A 19,389-nucleotide genomic window follows, 5' to 3' on the forward strand; every position below is an offset into this window, starting at 1 on the left:
CCAAGAAATCTGCAACAACTTGTGATTTTGGTGAAGACAAAATTTCATATTTAATATCAAAGTGGCCTACTTGTGCATTCCATCTCTCCACTCTTCCTGATCTTTTAGAATTCTTCATCACTGATTCAATTGGTACTTTTGTTAATACCTTTATCTTGTGCGCTTGAAAATATATGCGGAGCTTAAATGATGCATAAACTAATGCTAAGATTAACTTCTCAATCTTTGAGTAATTCTTCTCGGCAGTATTAAAAGTTTTGCTAATGTAATAATGGGTTTCTCCACTCCTGCGTCTATTCGCAATAACACAACACTTAATGCATGCGACGTCGTCGCAAGATAGATCAATAATTCTTCTCCTGATTCTGCTTTTGTAAAATAGTTGTATTCATAAGATGTTCTTTGATCCCTTGAAAAGATTTTTCGCATTCATCAGTCCATTTGAATTTCGCCCCTTCTTGAGTATATCGAAAAAATATTTGCATTTGTCTGATGATCGCGAAATGAATCTCCCCAGCGAAGCTAAAGTCCATTCAACTTCTGTACATCTTTTATTGTTGCTGGTGTTGGCATGTCACGAACTGCTTGCACTTTTTCTGGATCAACCTGTATTCCTTCCTTTGATACAATGTAGCCTAAAATTTTCCCGATGCAACTCCAATAGTACACTTCTCAGGATTCAGTTTAATGTTATACTGCCTTTGTTCAAAAATCTCCCTCAGGTCCTGTACATGGTCTTTGGCTTCTTTACTCTTTACTAACATGTCATCCACGTATACTTCTAATGTTTTGTGTATCCATTTCGAACACCTTCTCTACCATTCTTTGGTATGTCGCTCCTCGCATTTCGCAAACCAAATGGCATTTTCGTGTAACAATATAAACCTCTAGGGGCGAAGAAAGCAGTATGTTCTTGATCTTCTTCAGCGAGAGGGATTTGGTTATACCCTTTGTACCCATCTAAAGACGATACCCTATATCATTTCCCGCTGCGGATTCCACCATTTGAGGAATATCTGGTAACGGAAAACTATCTTTAGGACAAGCTTTGTTTAAATCAGTGAAATCTATGCAAATCCTTATTCCTTTGTTTTTCTTTGGGACAATGACCATATTCGCTATCCATTCTGGGTATTTAGCTTCTCTTATGATTCCTGCATCAAGCATTTTCTGTAGTTCTTCTTCTATTTGGGAATGGTAAGCTGTTGCGATTTTTCTTATTCTTTGTTTAAATGGTCTCACATTCTTGTTAATCTCCAACTTGTGACATGCAATTGATGGATCTATTCCCGGTATCTCATCCATGCTCCCTGCGAAAATCTTTATATTCTCGCAAAAGGTTAACAGTTCTTTCTTCTTCTTCTCATATCCATCTTGGTTCCAATTCTCAATATTAGAGGTTCTTTATAGTCCCAACGTTTACTTCTTTTGTTGGTTCTGCGGCAGTGTAACTGGACTTGGATTCTCCCATTGGTGTTGGTTCTTTTATTGTTTTCACAGGTCCTTCTCCTTCTTCCGAAATTTCGCTGGGTATTCCCTTGCCTTCTTTTGCCCTTATCATGTATACTCTAAATTCTTCTTCTTTCTTTGCCTCCTTTGCCAACTTTCTGCGAAATTGTTTCCTTTTTGCTTGTCCTTCATAATGCTTTACTTCAATTTGATGACATAATTTTGCATTGTCAACATCTTCTCTGATTTTACCTATTCCATTTGGTGTGGGGAATTTAATACATTGATGCAACGTTAATACTACAGCTTTTATCGCATGTATCCATGGTCTTCCTAACAACATATTATATGGCGATTCCATATCCACCACACATAGTGTCACGTGTGTTTCGATCTCTCCTAGTGGAATTCATACTACTATATCTCCTTTAGGTTTTGTTGTGGATTTTCCAAAGCCATGAACAAGATATGTTGAATTGGACATTTCTTCATCTTTAAATCCCATTCCCCTGAATGCATGATAGAATATTATATCCACCGTACTTCATGTATCGACTAAAGTTATATTCAATATCCATTCTTCCGTGGATTTTGTTGTTGTCCCCTTCTCTTTTCGCGTAATAGGCACTGTAATAACCAATGGAGATGTGTGGTTCAAATTTTCTTTTGGTATTTCTGCCGCTATGAATGTGATTTTTTGTTTTTCCCAATCTTTCAAGGGTGATGTCTTTTCTACTGCCATAACCTTCCTTCCTTCAAAATTTCGTTTATGTATTCTTCATTTGATGTTTTCATGGAATTCATTAATCATTGTTTTTGTTATCATATTACACTCTAATCTTTTGTCATCTTCATTGATTCTAATCATTTTTCTTTTAACTGGTTCGCTGATTTATTTAATCACTTTCTTGATTTGAATAATTTCAACAACAATCTTCAACTTTCGATCTTCATCTCCCTGTTTCTAGCGCCATTATGTAGTTGCAGGAAATCCTACACTACACCCCTCACAAGATTTCATTAACATTCAACTCATTTTAGATGACCAATCTTAATTTTATTGATGAATATTTAAACAATCTTACAAGAAAAGATAAAGGGATCAAGAATAACCACTGCTCTAGGTTTTCTCTCTCCTATTTACTTGCTTCTCACCCAGAAAAAAATCTCTCCCTTTCTTTTACAACTAAACTATTATTTATAGGGAAGTACATAGTGGATGACAACTAATTTGTCCTTTATTTTCGGATATGGCTTGCGACATTCTCGCAACCTTATAAATGTTAATCTCGCAAACTTTCTAACTTTTGCAGGACTATCACATCTTTCTCATGATTTTAGCTGACGTCATTTATTATGTCGTTTCAGAAATTGTTTTGCGACGTTGTTGTGTTGTGTTGCTGATAATTTCGCTGAGATATTATCGTTGCGAGATTATGATCCTACAACAGGCATTTGAGTATTCACCACCGACCCAATGCGGGCCCCGCATGGTCGGCCTCCCCAAAAGGGTAGCATGGCTTGCCAAATCGTCCAGCCAAAGCAGCGCGGACGTGAAACCCTAATTTAGGGTCCGCGACACATTACATGTGTCGCAAAGCAATCTCAACCATCCATCTTCGCAGGCATAGATGGAGGGTGTAGATGTAGATTCAAAGGGCCCAAAGCATATCAACACAATCACAGTGGGCCCGCCTACATACATGACCGATTGGTCAGGACCAACTATAGTTGGTCGCTCCAGTTCGTGCGCCCAAACAGGGCATGACGCACGGCCGGTGAAACCCTAATTAGGGTTTGAACATCACGAGCGTTCATTTTCTCCTGCACGAATGAAGGGTCCAGGAATAGACTAAGCAGGTCCGGTGCGCATCAACATGATCACCGTGGGCCCATCTATCTCCATGCACGATCGGCCTAGGCATATCATGCCTGGTTGCCTCGATTCGCACGCCCAAACTAGGCGTGGTTACACCTCCCAATTGAAAACTAATCTCGACCACTCAACTTTGCCGGATAAATTGAGTGGCTTAGATCACGTTTCTACGGGACAATGAAATACAGGCGTGTACACCATCCCGTCGTCTGCACACCAGACTAATCGGCAAAGACCGACCAGGCTTGGTCGCCTCGAAACGCGCTCCCAAAGTTGGCATGACGCACGGCCTTTGCGGCACAAAATCTCTGTCGCAAATCAATCTTATCCGCTCCTCTTTGCCGGAAAAATTGAGCGATCTAGATTACACTTTACGAGACAATGAGGCATGGGCATGTACACCGGCATGCCGTCTACACGCATGCCCAATCGGCCTTGCCAAAATCGTGTCCCAAGCTTGGATTCTATCAAGCTGAAGAGTGATGCTTGCGCACCTCTTCATAAACCCTAATTCCACCAACGGTCGCAGATGAGTGTCTCAAAGATCATCTCGTCCGTTCAACTTCATCTGCTTGGTTATACAGCCCTGGTCAGGAGTTAGTTGGTTACTGAGGTGTCGTGGTGATTACCATCCGCCACTCTACCACACCATGTGGTCAGCCAAGAGAAGACTTGCTTGCGCAGCCTCCAAACCATCACATGAAGTAGGTTGGACATGATGCTATTTTAAGACGCTCAACAATGATGCTTCATACATGCTGAATGTATTCAATGCATTAATGCATAGAATTCACGTGATATTTTACAAGTATCAAATTCCCAAATAACTTAGTTATTTAACCTAGCATTACATGCTACTTGTCGTGGGTCCCACAATCCACACAATCGAGACATCAATGATGTCACAAACTGGGGGATACATACTGGGGTATTGGTCTGGTGGTTTACAGCGTGCAGCGCACAACGCGCCATCACAAGAACGTGTCAGGAAGTTATGGACGGTTAGTGATGATGGGAGAAGTGGGAAATACTGATCGTGTAACACTAACACACGCAACTCCACTACTCCATCACTCCACTTTCTCCACTTCCTGTGAGAGATGTGGGTTAGGCTCAATGACTTGTATAAATAGGTTCTCCTCCCTATTTTCAAACAAGACAAGACAATAGAAGCAAGTGTTGATACAATCGTATTCAAACACCGGAACTGATAGCTTACATTCTGCAAGCCAGTTCAGCTTTCTGATACAAGTCATATGTATCCAACACCTTCACAATCTCAACACCTTCTTCGCTTCCCTCCCTATGATCAACCCCATCTCCTTCACTTTATGACCGAAGCAAGTATGGAATGTCCATTTCTTGGTTTAGTCCAGAATTGTACAGATTGATTTCTCGAATCACAAAGCACTCCCGTGCAGTGCATTTATTTAGGGTTTAGATTCATTCCTCATCCACACACCCCAAATTACCAAATTCGGCAGGAATAGTTTTCACCCATAAACAAAATGATACATTATTTGAGTGGATGGATGACCTAATCTAGCATGCCACATTTCAGATGAAGCAGTAAGAGAAGCGGAAAAAGAATAATGTTGTTGATTGGAAAAAGTAGGTAAATGAGAAATAGGATAAATATTATTGACCATAACACCCTGAGCCAAAAGAATGCTGGTATGCATATCCCTAATCTCATAACCAAAAGGATCGAATCTAAAATAACAGCAGTTATCCCTAGTAAACTTGGAAACTGATAATAAATTATGCTTCATGTCAGGAACAATCAAAACATTATTTAACCTGAATCTAGTTTTAGGTGTTTGCAAGAATGAAGTTCCAGTTGAGATAATAGGCAAAGACTTACCATTTCCCACCATAACTTTTTCCTTGCTAGCATAATAAGAAGCATGTTGAAGTAAAGAACCATCTTCAGTCATATGAGACAAAGCTCCACCATCAGACAACCAAGTAGAATGATAAGTACAAGGATCGTCACACACTTCAGTAGCATTGACATTAAGAATTGAGAAAGCATGTTCAACCTCAACCACATTTGCAGTTATACTAGCACCAGAGGTAGCAGAAACATTCTTCGTAGGAGCATAGCGAAAGAAACATCGACTTGCATAATGACCTTTCTTGCGGCAAATTTGACATTCAACTTGAGAGTAATCAGTCTGAGGTCGTCTACCATCAGCAGAACCAAAAATAGGGACAGAACTTTAAGTAGAACTATGAGTAAATATGTTATTCTTAAAACCTGAGTTGTTCTTTGAATTCTTACCTTTCTTGGAATTATTACCAGCATACTGAGAATTAGAAGTAAAAGTTCTACCATAGAAGGCTTCAGAAGTTTGATATTCAAACACCATACTAGATTCCCGATGTTGATATAAGAGACACTGCCCATGATTTTACAACCTATCTTTAATCTCAGAAAATGTAAAAGGTGATTTCCTATTATGAGCTGAGATGGCAAAATTATCATAATCCCTTCCTAGTACATTCAAGATATATAAAGTAAGATCTGCTTCATGTACCTTTTCTCCAATTGCATCTAGACTATCAGAAATGGATTTAATAATTTGAAGATAAACCAAGATTGATTGATTACCTCTACGAATGTTATGAAGTTGATTACGAAGCATGTTTCTTCTAGCAGTAAACTGAGTACGAAAGCTTGTTTCAATAAACAACCAAATGCCTCTTGCAGATGTTACACCAAGAACATCACCTGAAATTGTGGGAGTAAAAGTAGCTTTCAAACAACTTGCAACGTAGCGATCTACCTTTCTCCAATGAGTCCATTGTGGATTTGGTCCTGGAAAACCATTAATAAGAATCTCATAAGGTGGTTCCTGAATTTCACCATTAACATACCCAAAAAGATCAGTAGAGATCAGAATCTACTCGAATTGATCTCTCCAGAAAAAATAATTTGTTGAATCGAGTTTGTTGGAAATAAAATTGGAGATATAAACGGAAAAGTGAAATTTGTGGAAAACCCCTCAGAATCAACAACGGAAGAAGGAAAAGTGGTATTCCAAGTATTAGATGATCGATTCGTCATACTTTTGGTGATTGGCATCAAAAGATATCGAACAAAATATTGAAAAATGAATCTAGAACTTCGAGATTCAGAAACACTCAAATGAGTTACTCGATTTTAGGTTTTGAAAAAAGTATTGAAACAATATTGAATATGAAAAGATGTTGAGAAGATATTGGAAGATCGAGTAGAAAATATTGATACTGAAAATTTTGAATGATGGATCGAAATACCTAATAAGATACCATGATAATTTTGATAAATCTGAGGAAAATAATATTTTGATAAAATCTGAAAAAGTCTTGATAGGTTCTACAGACTCAGGACATGGTATATAAATGGAGAGAGAAAGAGAGACAGTTGGAACAGTTGTATTTGTCTGTTGATGGTGGATTTTCGGCAAGCGCAAAAATCGTAAAATCATGATATTGCATGTTTCTGACCCAGCTTCAGGAATGTATATGATGATTCATATTTTATGATCCGTGAACCATTTCACGATCTCTGACTGAGCGAGCATTCCTCTCATAGATATGATGAATATGTTTCTCGAAAGGCCTCTCACCTGAGCTTTCGATGCTTCACACATTTCATCATCACCTCTACATGGAATCAAAATGATTGGGCAGCTCCTAGACATATTTCATGCTAGTATCGAGCCTAACGCCTTCCGGACGTCGCGATGCTCGTTGTTCCCTGACTACGTAGAGACACCGTGTATAAAATCTCTTAATGATTGGGCAGCTCCTAGATATATTGTATTGCTAGTATAGAGCCTAACGCCTTCAGGACGTCACGCCATTCGTTGTTCCCTGACTATACACCCCCTCAGAATGAGCATGATGCTTCAATTATCTCATATCTCAATTCTGTAAATAGGTAAATTCTAGCGTGTCATTCATCAATTGAATTCCTAAAAATAATTTATTCTATCTCATTACTTTGTTTCATGGATCACTCTCAGCCGAATTTCAAGAATTAGTAATAAATATTCGTTGATCGGGCATATGGGCCACCACCGAGTAAGCACAGAGAAAATGGTGTAAGTGTACTTAGCAAATAATGCACAAACGAGCACCCGAACGCACGATTGAGCATTCGAAAATATGGACAAATGAGGAAACCTGTGAAAAATAGGGAGGAAAATAATATCAATAAAATAATAAAGAGGCGCCTAAGGGGACCGGGTGATCGCAGCCGTATGCGTCAAAAATAATTACTTTCTCACTACTCAAAATATAAAATATAGCAAGGGCAAGAAAGGATCTTTCCCACAGAGAGGTTTAGGTTGTCGTTTGTTTTGATTTCTTATATAAACAAAGGTAACAAGGGGGGTTTTCTGATTTTTATAAACTAATTTATACTAAAAACAAATAAAGTAAAGCAAACACGCAAATCAAGATACAAAGATATCGGTCAAGGATTCGTTTTCATTCACAAACATGAATTTGTAACAATAACTAGAATTGATATTTAATCTCAACTTTATTAAAAGTCCTAAGATATCTTGATCGCAAGTATATCCCGCTAATTCCCTGATTTCATCACAACTACATTAAAATATGCATATGTGAATTCTTCCTAGAAAGCAACCTAAAGTGTAAAAGCACAATTAAGTTTAACTCCCTAAAAGCACTAAGTTCTATGGAATAAGACTAATCAAAGGTAACAGCACTAACCCATTTTAACAAAGGTTATGATCCACTTGTGACTACTAGGATGTATCACTACAAGCAATACTCACAATTATGCTACTTGCAATCAGGAATTATCACTTTTGCGTATAATAACCCTAATCTAGCAATAGATATGAAAACAAACTCAATCGATTCGCGACATTGTAGGATCAGAATCTCGCAGCAATAATGCATCAGCGAAATTATCAACAACACAACACAACAGCATCGCAGAACAATTTCAGAAATGACATAACAAATGACGTCAGCTAAAATCATGAGAAAGATGTGATAGTCCTGCGAAAATTAGAGAGTTTGCGAGATTAACATTCGTAAGGTTGCGATAATGTCGCAAGCCATATCCGAAAATAAACGAAAGATTAGCTGTCATCCACTATGTATTTCCCTACAAAAAGTTGTTCAGTTGTAAAGGAAAGTGAGATCTTTTCTGGGTGAGAATCAAGTAAAGAGGAGAGAGAAAATCTAGACCAGTGGTTATTCTTGATTCCTTTATGTTTCCTTGTAAGATTGTTCAAAGATTCATCAATAAAATTAAGATTGTTGATCTAAAATGAGTTGAATGTTAATGAAATCTTGTGAGGGGTGTAGTGTAGGATTTCTTGCAACTACATAATGGCGCTAGAAACAGGGACGGATTGAAGATTGAAGATTATTCTAGAAAAAATTGAAGATTAATATTGAGATTTGTGAAGATTTGGAGTGATTGATTAAGAATGTCACATAATCTCTTGCAATTCATTAATATTGAAAAAATGGCTAGAAGAAGAAATACATCAGAACAACTAACTACTGTTAGAAGAAGCAAGAGAATTGCTGGAAGGGAAAGAAGTGAAATGGGAGAATTAACTAGAATGAGAAATAATGGAGAAAATCGAATTCAACCACCAGTTCAACAAACACTAATACAAGGAAGGAATACAGATTATGATAGGGTGAGTATACATACTTGGCGATCAAAATCAGCAGAAGAAGTAGAAGAAGAGCAGCAAACCAGAAACCATAGACAGGTAGAGAGAAATCAAGAAGCAGATGAAGGAATAATTCATGGAGATGAAGAAATTGGAGCATTAGAAACATTGAGACGAAGAATACACGAAGAAAGAAGAGCTGAGGCAGAAGAACGTGTGAATATAACAAGACAAAATCACGAATTGAGGATGGAAAATATGAGACTACAGAGTAGAAGATCGAGAAGTGTTTCAAAATCATATTCAAGATCGACTAGAGGAGAAATGAGGAGAAATTCACCCACAATTAATGCTGGAAACAATATTCAAGAAGAAATATCAAATCCTAATGAAGAATATCGCGAAAATGAAGAAAGAACTGATGATCATTACGTTCCACAAAATGAAACTTTTGATAGGCAAAATGGTAGAAATCAAGAGAACGGACAACGTCAGGGACGAAATGACCAAGATGGCGAAGGAAATCGAGAGGAAGGAAGGAGAATTTTACATGAAAGAGAAACTCAAAGAAATCAACAGACGATTGAAGAAGAAATTGAAAGACATTATGCTGAACAAGCACGTTTAATTTGCGAACATGAAAGATTGAGAGCGAAAATGGAAGAACAAGAGCTTCAGGAGACAATTCGCAAGAACAATCACGACAATCGAGAAAGAAAGCGTACACAAAACCGGAATAACGGTAATATCAATGAAGAGTATGATAGAATACAGAGGATGGCTGAAATTCAACGAATGGAATTAATAAGAAATGAACAAAATCATGAAGGGGAAAATGAGAGACATAATCATATGCGAATTCAAGATAGAGATGAAGAAGAGACTCGTAGAAGAATACGAGATGAGGATAATGAAGAAGAAATGCAAAATTTCGCGAGAGAAAAAAGACATGAACGCAGAAGAAGGGAGGTGAAATTAAAAAGACCAATGGATCAAAATTCAAGTGTAAATAAACAAATCTTGAAAGAGTTGGAAGAAATGAGAGGAATGCTAAATAATAGAGGAGAAGTAGGCAGAAGACAATTGGATAAATCTATAGAAGAAGCTGCAAAAACTCCATTTGCAAGGGAAGTACAACTAGGAGGAATACCTCCGAAATGCAATTTGCCCGCATTAACCAGCATTTTTGATGGAACAACTTGTGCAATTCAACACATTAAAGCCTATGTGAGGTGTATGCTGCAATGGGAAAATCATGATGTCGTATTATGCAAGTATTTCGCATCCAACTTAACAGGGGAGGCGTTAAAATGGTTCGAAGGTCTACCAAATAATACAATAACATCCTTTAATCATTTGCAGATTACATTTTTGGGGGCATATATAAGTAATAATTCTTCGCGACCCGGTATTGAAGACGTGTTTGGATTAAAACAAAGGATTGGCGAAAGTTTGAAGCACCTAACTAAAAGATGGAGGACTATGTGTAGTGAAATGGCTGGCCGTGTAGATGAGAGATATCTTATCTTATCATTCATCAATGCTATGTTTGCAACCAACCTATTGTATATCCAAATTTTCAGAATCAAGAATACGATCACAATGACTGAATTGCGAGAACTTCAAGAAGAATATATTGCTCTAGAGAAAAGGCAAATGAAATGGAATCATACCCAGTTGTGAATACCAGTTCGAAAACAGCGAATGCAAGCTTATTACCAAAGCTAATAAACACAGTGGCGAATACTTCGCAAGTACAACAAGAGAAGGTGACGGGTAACAATCAACAGAAACTGGTGGATATGGGAATCCGAGATCAAGAGGAGTATGAAGGAGAAAGAAATTTCTACAATCGTGGTGGAAATAACAAGATTCAAAGACTCGGTCAGCCACAAGAAACTTATGGAGGTCAAAGACAAAACTATAACAGAGGACAAGGAGGTCACAAGGTAGTATGGGAAGAAATCAAGATGCCACGTCTAAATGCAAGTGTGGAGAAAATATGGGAAGCTATAATTTTGATGGAGAATATACCAACACCATGGAACATGGGAACGGAACCACCTCCAAACCACAGAAGTCATGAGTTTTGTTCTTATCATCATTTTCATGGACATACTACAAATGATTGCAGAAATGTAAAAAGAATTATTCTGAGAATGATAGATCAAGGAAAACTAAACCACTTTTTGGTAGGGCACCCACAATCTCAACCATTTCCACCACCACCAGAACATCACAAAGTAAACATGATGAAAAAGAAGGAAACATTCTTCATAGAAGTTGGTGCAAAAGCAAAGAATCTATTTTGTCACTCTATTGTACATCCATACAAGACAATTGAAGATTTTCATGACAATGTTTTGAGTAGAGTGTTCGCAAGAGATAACGATGGAAGAGAAATTATGAATATTGCGAAAATCTCGCCACTAGAGGAATGTTAGAAACAGATTATTTCTTTTACCGCAGAAGAAATCCATGAAGGTGAATAAGTACATGATAATCCATTGGTAGTAAAATTAGAAATTAATCCAAAACCGAAAGAAAATGAGGATGATGAAGCTGAAGATTCATGGGCTATTAATAGGATTTTGATCGACACCGGAAGCTCTGTGAACATCTTATTTTATCATACTTATAAAACTATGGGAGGAAGAGATGATGATCTTATACCATCAACATATAAGATATATAGTTTTAATGGTACTGCCAACAAACCTAAAGGGGAGGTTACTATGCGAAATCCATTGAAGGGAATATCTTCTGAAATCCTATTCTGTGTCGTTGATGTAGAATCACCCTACAATGATTAATTAGTCGAACTTGGCTACATGGGATTCTAGGTGTAGCTTCAACTTTCTACCAGTGCATCAAATTCCCTTACCCCAGTGGTGTAGGAATCATAAAGGGAGATTGGGTTGAAGGAAAGAGGTGTTACGAAACTGAGATAGAATCTTGTGAAGGGAGAGCAAACAAGAAGGAAAATTGGTGACACAAAATCAAAGAGACACAAAGAAGTGAGAGGTTGATGGTAGATACAATCGAAAGAAAAGAAGAAGAGATGTTGCAAAACTAATGCTAGCTCAAAATAAAAAATGGCGAACATATCACTACCAAAGAAACAGTAGCACAAAATAACAAAGAAGCAGAGGATGGCAAAGGTAATGTATGAATGATTAATTTGTTGCGACACGCTCGCAATAAATAAAATTCTCAAAAATACATTTTATTGAATGACAAAATTGAGATTGTGAAATGCAAATATAATAAAATGATGTGCAAGAATCTCGCAGAGATAATGAAATCTACAAAAGACAATCAGAGAACAATGATAAAAGAGAAAGGGGCGAACCTTTATGGCGTACACTCTAGTTCGCGAATACAATTTCGCAAGAGGAAAATGTAAGACCTAAAGTACATCATATAAGGGGATACCTGTTGCATGGCTCAGGGAAAGGCTACACCGCCACCGGAACCTGAGTCATGGAGATTTGGGGTCAATAAAGCCCATCCGGGAGAGGCACCTTGGATTCTCAACTTAAACATATGCTTTAGGTTGGGCGACTAAGGTAATAAGGACTCTCCAAAGGAGTGCAAAATCTGATCAAGGCGCCGAGGTACACGGTTGAGTCATGACTACCAGGGGCGTTTGAAGCGTACCTTTCCATTCTTGACAAGTCTTGGCTTATAATGCACTCGGCCCGAAGAAAACCCCACTTAGGGTGCAGTCTCGTAACCATAAGCCCTATAGGTAAAAGGGATAAGAGGCTGCGAAAACAACTGGTTGTTGTTAAGACTGGATGGGATGAGCTAACCTTGTATGGTAGAAGTACGCCTCTTTGAAGGGGCAACCAGGGGGAAGATAAAGGAGGCACCCTCCATTAGGGAGTTGATAAGTGTCTTAAGACGCAAATGTCATGAGGCTTTTTACTCGCAAGGGTATTAAGGCTTGTCATATTTGTGCAACAATCCTGAAGAGGCAATAATACAAAAGAAAAAGATAAGACGAGATCAATGGGTTTTTGCATGAAAGTGCGAAGACGTCCTGCGATTTCGTCGCAAGACGGCAATGTCATGGGGCTTTATTTTCGCAAGAATATTTAGGCCTATCATACTGTCGCAACATTCCTGAAGAGGCCATAATACAAAAGAAAAAGTTAAGGCAAGATCAATCGGTTTTTGCATGAAAGTGCAAGAACGTCCTGCGATTTTGTCGCAATGACAAGAGGTGGCATAATAATACCTTTAATTAGGAAGGCAAAATAAGACCACACAGGAATGGGATTTTGAAAAGAATCGAAATTCACTTCGCATAAGATTGCGAAATTATAAATAAACAACTGCGAAAATGAGGCACAAAACAAGAAAGATCTGCAAAGTCTTTCATTTGGATACAAATAACAGAGGCAAGTATGGGAATGAATGAAATTAGAAAATGTTATTTGTCTCCACATGATAGATTTATGAAAAAATTAAAAAATTAATGATTATATTGATTAACCATATTGCAAGTAAGAATTGTTTTAATGAATGCAGGTCAAAATGAAAGAAACTCATATATTAAAGAATATGGAAAACCAAAAGAATTTGCAAATATACAGAAAGGAGGAATAAATGTACAAGTATTACAAAAGATTGAAGAAAGAAACAAAGACTACTTCTTAGTTGATCCTTCATCATATTTATCAGACTTGTTCCCTTGTTCGTCTGCATCAGAATTTTCATCAACATCAGAACCTTCATCACTATCAGATTCTTCATCATCAGCTTCGCTATCAGAAATAATCATACTGGGAATGTTCTGTGGGATCTCCTCCAAGAGACAAGGATAATCAGAATGAGGAATACTATGGTCATTGCAAACCATTTGAATAGTTTGATTGCGAAAATGCATATCATCATTCTTAAAGTTCGCAACAGTGATCTTGATCTGATTCTTTAATCTAGAATACTTGTCGTTGCGAGAAGAAAGATTCTTTGCGAGTTCCACTTTTTCAGCTTCAAGTTCCTCAATCCTTTTGCGATATGTACTTTCAGAATCTGCGAGCAAAAGGCAATCAATTAATAACTTGATGAAAATTCATAAGAAACGAAAGATTAGTATTGGAGAACAGTTAATAACCTTCTCTGTCAGAAATCATATCTCTAATCAAGGCTGTATGCTCAACTTGGAGACTAACATTTACACCTAAATCTTTTCTGGCATCATCTAAGATTTTCGCAGCCCAAGCGAATTCATCCTCATTACTTATAAGAAGGCGAGAACGAATTTGGTTTTCTCTGTCACAGAGCTCGGTATTCTTGCGGTTAGCTTCATCTCGTTCAAGTTAAACTTCAAGAAGGGTCTCTTGGAATTTCGCCAAATCCTTAGCACCTTGATCAGAGATGCGATCCTTATCATCTATGAGACTGCTAACTTTGGTTCTCAACTCATTGATTTTCTCTTTAGAATTAAAAAAGAGACGCTTAAATCGGTTGGCTAAACCTAAACTAGATCTATGGTCAATTTCTAAGAGGCGAAATTTGGATCTTAGTTCATTCAAGGAAAGAGATGAAATTTTATCATTTGAGAAACTATTTAGAGATTTATTAAGACGCTCAAGAAGGGTATCATTATCCAAGGCATTAGGAAATGAACGAAGAATGGTAGCTTCATCAGAAAGACCATAAATGTCTGCAAAAAGGATCAATTAAATAAGATATAACAACAGGATGATTGAATGAAAGGAAAGGAGAAAAGTAACATACCATAGAGTTGTTTATTAGCTTGCTGAAGACTAGAGATTTTTTTCTTATACGAAGAAGAATCAATTTCTAGTTGTTTGTTTTTCTCGCGAAGACATTTGACTTCATCCTCTAATTCCTCATTCTTTGTGCGAAATTGAAGATTCTTCTTTCTAAGATTTTTGCATCTCCTTTCTAGATCTGAAGCAACAGCGAAAGAAGCTTTTCCAGCCTGCGAGAAAATATAAAAAGTATTAAAATAGAGAGAGATTTTGAATTACAACAATGAAGAAATAAAAGGATGAAGGCATACCAGACTATTAAGAGAATGCAGGAAATTGGGAGTCACTGATCTAGAAACTCCGCGAAGAGAATTATCACCATCCAGCAAAGGAACATAGAAAATTGTAGCGAGAGCTTTACAGGTGTTAGCAAATTGACTATCTCCTATTCCTTGCAAAGAATCAGAAAAGAGTCCAGAGAGCTTAGCCATAGAAGATTCAGATGGAGACTCTTCATTTGCAGCAGGGTCATCATTATCTTCATCATCCTCATCATTCTCGGAATTTTCATGAGAAGGAATATTTGAAGGAGAGGAAGAACGGACTTTTCTTTTCTTTGGAGGAGGAGCAGTTGGTCTTTCCCTGCGAAGATCACCTTTGCCTTTATCACCAATCTTCGCAACATTGGCAGACTCTTCTATTTCAACAATAATCTTCACACAACATATATAAATAAGAAATGGAGGCAATAGTATATTATTCAAAATCATAAGAGAATATTTCTTACCTCATCTGTGTATGAGCGAAGATCTAACAGGGTACTAGCTTTTCCAGTCCTGTTATAACTATCTTTCAGTTTTTGGATCTGTAGAATGTCGCAAGAGTCAGCGAACAAAAGAATAAAGACAAATAAAGGAATATAAAGTGAGCGAAGCTGGAAGAAACATACCTCTTTCTCCTTCTCGGGCCAAGAGAATACCCAAGGTTGATAGGTAGCGAGATTCTCAGAAAGAACATTTGACCAAGCAATGTAAGGTCCTTTTAGCATCAGGGGAAAAACACACCATTTATCATCTTTGGATTGGCGAGGAGTTGTGTTCTTACCAGAATTCCAATCAATATCTTGCATGAGTATTTTAGCTTCATCAATGTTATCTTTCCTTTTCAAACGAATACCCCAGCGAGTATTCTCTTTCTTCATGGAGATCAATTCATAATTTTCAAAGAAACTCGCTACTGTGTATTTCTCAGCAATTATCTTCAGGTCTGCGAATTTAGGATCCCTAAGTTCTTTGGAGTACAGAGATCCTTTACCATCACTACGATTGGCGAACTCTAGCATCAGACGGATGCAATACCCACTCAGTTGGAAATAGCTCGCGAAAATCCCGAGTGAGCGAGAATTTCATAGAATAGAGGAATATCTGGGTCATAAAGAGGAATGGGGAGACCTGCGAGAATCTGACCTAGTGAAATTATGATTGATTGATCATCACAATATTGATCAGAGAAAAGTTTGATAGAAAGAATTGACTTAGCACTTTCACCAAGAATGGTAGAAAGTGTGAAACCTTTCTCAGCAAGATCTTTTTGGACGTCTCTTAAATTTTTCTCATGTCTATGGCCACTTGGAGGCATATTTGAATATAGAGTATGGGAATGAGTAAAAAGTAAGAAGATTGAAGAGGGAAGAATTACAGTAGAAGAACTTGCAGAAGAACAACAGAGTTGCAGAGAAGAGAAAGTAGAAAGAAAGTGGAAAGAAGAGTATATAAAGGAGATTTTTTACTCGAAGAAATAAACACCATTAAGACGAAAAGACGTGAGCGGTTGAAAAACAGCGGTTACAGAAGACGTGTCAAGAAACAGATGGAAGAAAGAATACGTGTGATAAATGCGGAATATAAAGAGATGAATAGTTGCGGCATTTCTCACATCATTCTCTACTTTGCAGAGAAGATATGAGAAGAGGCAAGATGTAGGATCAGAATCTCGCAGCAATAATGCATCAGCGAAGTTATCAACAACACAACACAACAGCGTCGCAGAACAATTCCAGAAATGACATAATAAATGACGTCAGCTAAAATCATGAGAAAGATGTGATAGTCCTGCGAAAATTAGAGAGTTTGCGAGATTAACATTCGTAAGGTTGCAAGAATGTCGCAAGCCATATCCGAAAATAAAGGACAGATTAGCTGTCATCCACTATGTATTTCCCTATAAATAGTCGTTCAGTTGTAAGGGAAAGTTAGATATTTTCTGGGTGAGAAGCAAGTAAAGAGGAGAGAGAAAATCTAGAGCAGTGGTTATTCTTGATTCCTTTATCTTTCCTTGTAAGATTTTTCAAAGATTCATCAATAAAATTAAGATTGTTGATCTAACATGAGTTGAATGTTAATGAAATCTTATGAGGGGTGTAGTGTAGGATTTCCTGCAACTACAGACACGACTAAACAAGCATTCAAATATAACAATATCTACAGTGAATCATAAGCAATAAAGTATGGAGACAAAACTAATTCATTGATAAAAGAAGCATGCTTTGTGAAATCAAATTAATCCATAACCAATAATAATATTAAATACTCATATAAATGGAGTTCATAACAAGAAGGAAGAGAAAATCTATCATGTTTCTAAACCCTAGAACAAAGTAGAAGTAAAGATAATATAATAGATAGGAAAGGTCATGCTTTTATATCCTTTCAATTCAACTCCCGTAACTAGCTTAGCCCATTACCAAAACTGAATCTCAGACAGCCCATTAGCCAGGTCCATCTCCATCTGAGTATGTACTGGATCAGGTGAGTCGGATCGGATCACTGAGTCAACTCGCCTCAGTAGAAAATCTGGCAGAGTTTCCTTTCTTTCCAGGCAATTTCCAGGCCAACTCTGTCCGATTTCTTCTCCCCTGCAAACCTAACATTCATCTAGCATTCATACCCATTCAGTCACACACATATCTAATGCAGCAAGGTTTCCATTCTTGTTGCACTGTCTTCAGATTTGAGTTTCTATCTCCACAGGCACTGCTCCGACATCTTTAGTTGCACCAGTTGCAGCACACTTCACAGCTCCACCAGCGACTTCTCTTTGCATTGCATCGCAGCCTTCGTAATACCAACACACAACTTCCTCCATCCCTGCACTTTCAGCTTCATCAATCCACATCAGTACCACAACTAACAGAAACAAAAGCTGCATCTCCAAAACTTGAAATCTCTCCCCAGAGCTCCACACAGATTCCCCATGGCAGCAACAACTCATTTCTGCAGACTCAAATTCAATCAACACAACCCATGAACTTGAGCCATTCCTCTCAACTTCAAACTCCATCAACTGCATCACTTTGTCTTCTCTGTATCACAATTGCACCCATTCATTCATTTTCCCGGCTTCAATTCTTTGTTATTCCATCTGCACTTTGAGTGGCAGCACAATTCCCTGCACTTCAGTTCAACTCCTCAAACCCATTTGCATCTCCTGTACTTTGTCACACTCAGCAAAGAATCATTCTTCTCAACATCATACTTGCACAAACCTGCAAAGCCATACTAAATACCAGTACCACCAAAATTGAATTCATAACCACCAACACATACACCATTCTTCAACTGATATTACTGCCAGAACCAAAATCGCCATCGTTGCCGCAAGCAGGTTCAGCGCCATGCCATTCCCTGTAGACCTCAATGTCAGCAACACCATCAGCTATCTTCTTCTTGACTACAATTTCTCAACCACAGACCACTGGAACTGCAGCTGAAACTCCATTTCCTGGACAGCAATAAACCCATTTCATTCAATGAATACCACCACTGAAACCAATCAACCCCATTAGCTTCACCATAGACCAATTGGTAGCAGCATTGTTCTTATCTTCCAACACCCATTTCGAATTCAATAACCATTCTCGATTCAGCTCATCTTCAGTACCAGCACCAGCAAATCGACCAACTGATTCTTCCTTCTTGACTCCAAATCTGTAGCCAAACCCTTCAATTCTTCTCCAAATCAACTGAATCAACAGAGCATCATCAATTAACCCTTGTTCGTGATCTCAGCTTCGTTTAATCGCAAAATCAACCAAAACCCATCTCGAATCGAACCATCACAGGACCCATTCGAACCCAACTGAATCTTATCTTCCTTCTCTTCATCATCTCCTTGAGTTACTCGCTTGATCTCACCATTAACAACGCCTTCATTTTCTACATGGTCCATCAATAGCAGCAGCTCACAGATGAAATTGGGGATGAACAGTGTGAATCTTTCGAGTTGTTTTAGGGTAATAACAATGGGACGGCTATCAACACCCATGGGTGTTTTTAGCAATTCTTCTTAAACTCCAGCTGGTTGTCCCTTATCCTTGACTGGGATCCGAGTAACACTTGCCCATGAAATGACCTTTGTGCCCTTTTGCTTCTTAATTGGACATTTCTTATTCTTTCGCTCCGAATGACTCCAAAGTACCTGAATAGATCAAAAGCACACATAAGATACGCAATTCACAAGAATAATAGCAAAGAATTCATAAATACTAGATATAAAATTAGGTGTTTTAGACACCTATCACCGGGCCCACCGGCCGGCCGGTCATGCCGACGTGGCCGGTCCGGCACCTCTTTCCATTATTTTATATTATTTTGTTATTTTCCCTCATATTATGAAGATTCCTTCA

General features: G+C 38.0%; 1 long non-coding RNA gene across 1 annotated transcript; it reads right to left on the reverse strand.

Annotated features, from left to right (window-relative positions):
• Nucleotides 1–17,263: 17,263 nt before the first annotated feature.
• LOC113333545 lies at nucleotides 17,264–18,956 on the reverse strand. The gene is made up of 2 exons (XR_003352143.1): nucleotides 18,313–18,956; nucleotides 17,264–18,191 (listed from the first exon to the last, which is right to left on the reverse strand). It is a non-coding gene; the product is annotated as an uncharacterized LOC113333545 (long non-coding RNA).
• Nucleotides 18,957–19,389: the final 433 nt, after the last annotated feature.

This window comes from Papaver somniferum, chromosome 1 (assembly GCF_003573695.1).
Source record: "Papaver somniferum cultivar HN1 chromosome 1, ASM357369v1, whole genome shotgun sequence".
NCBI lineage: Eukaryota > Viridiplantae > Streptophyta > Magnoliopsida > Ranunculales > Papaveraceae > Papaver > Papaver somniferum.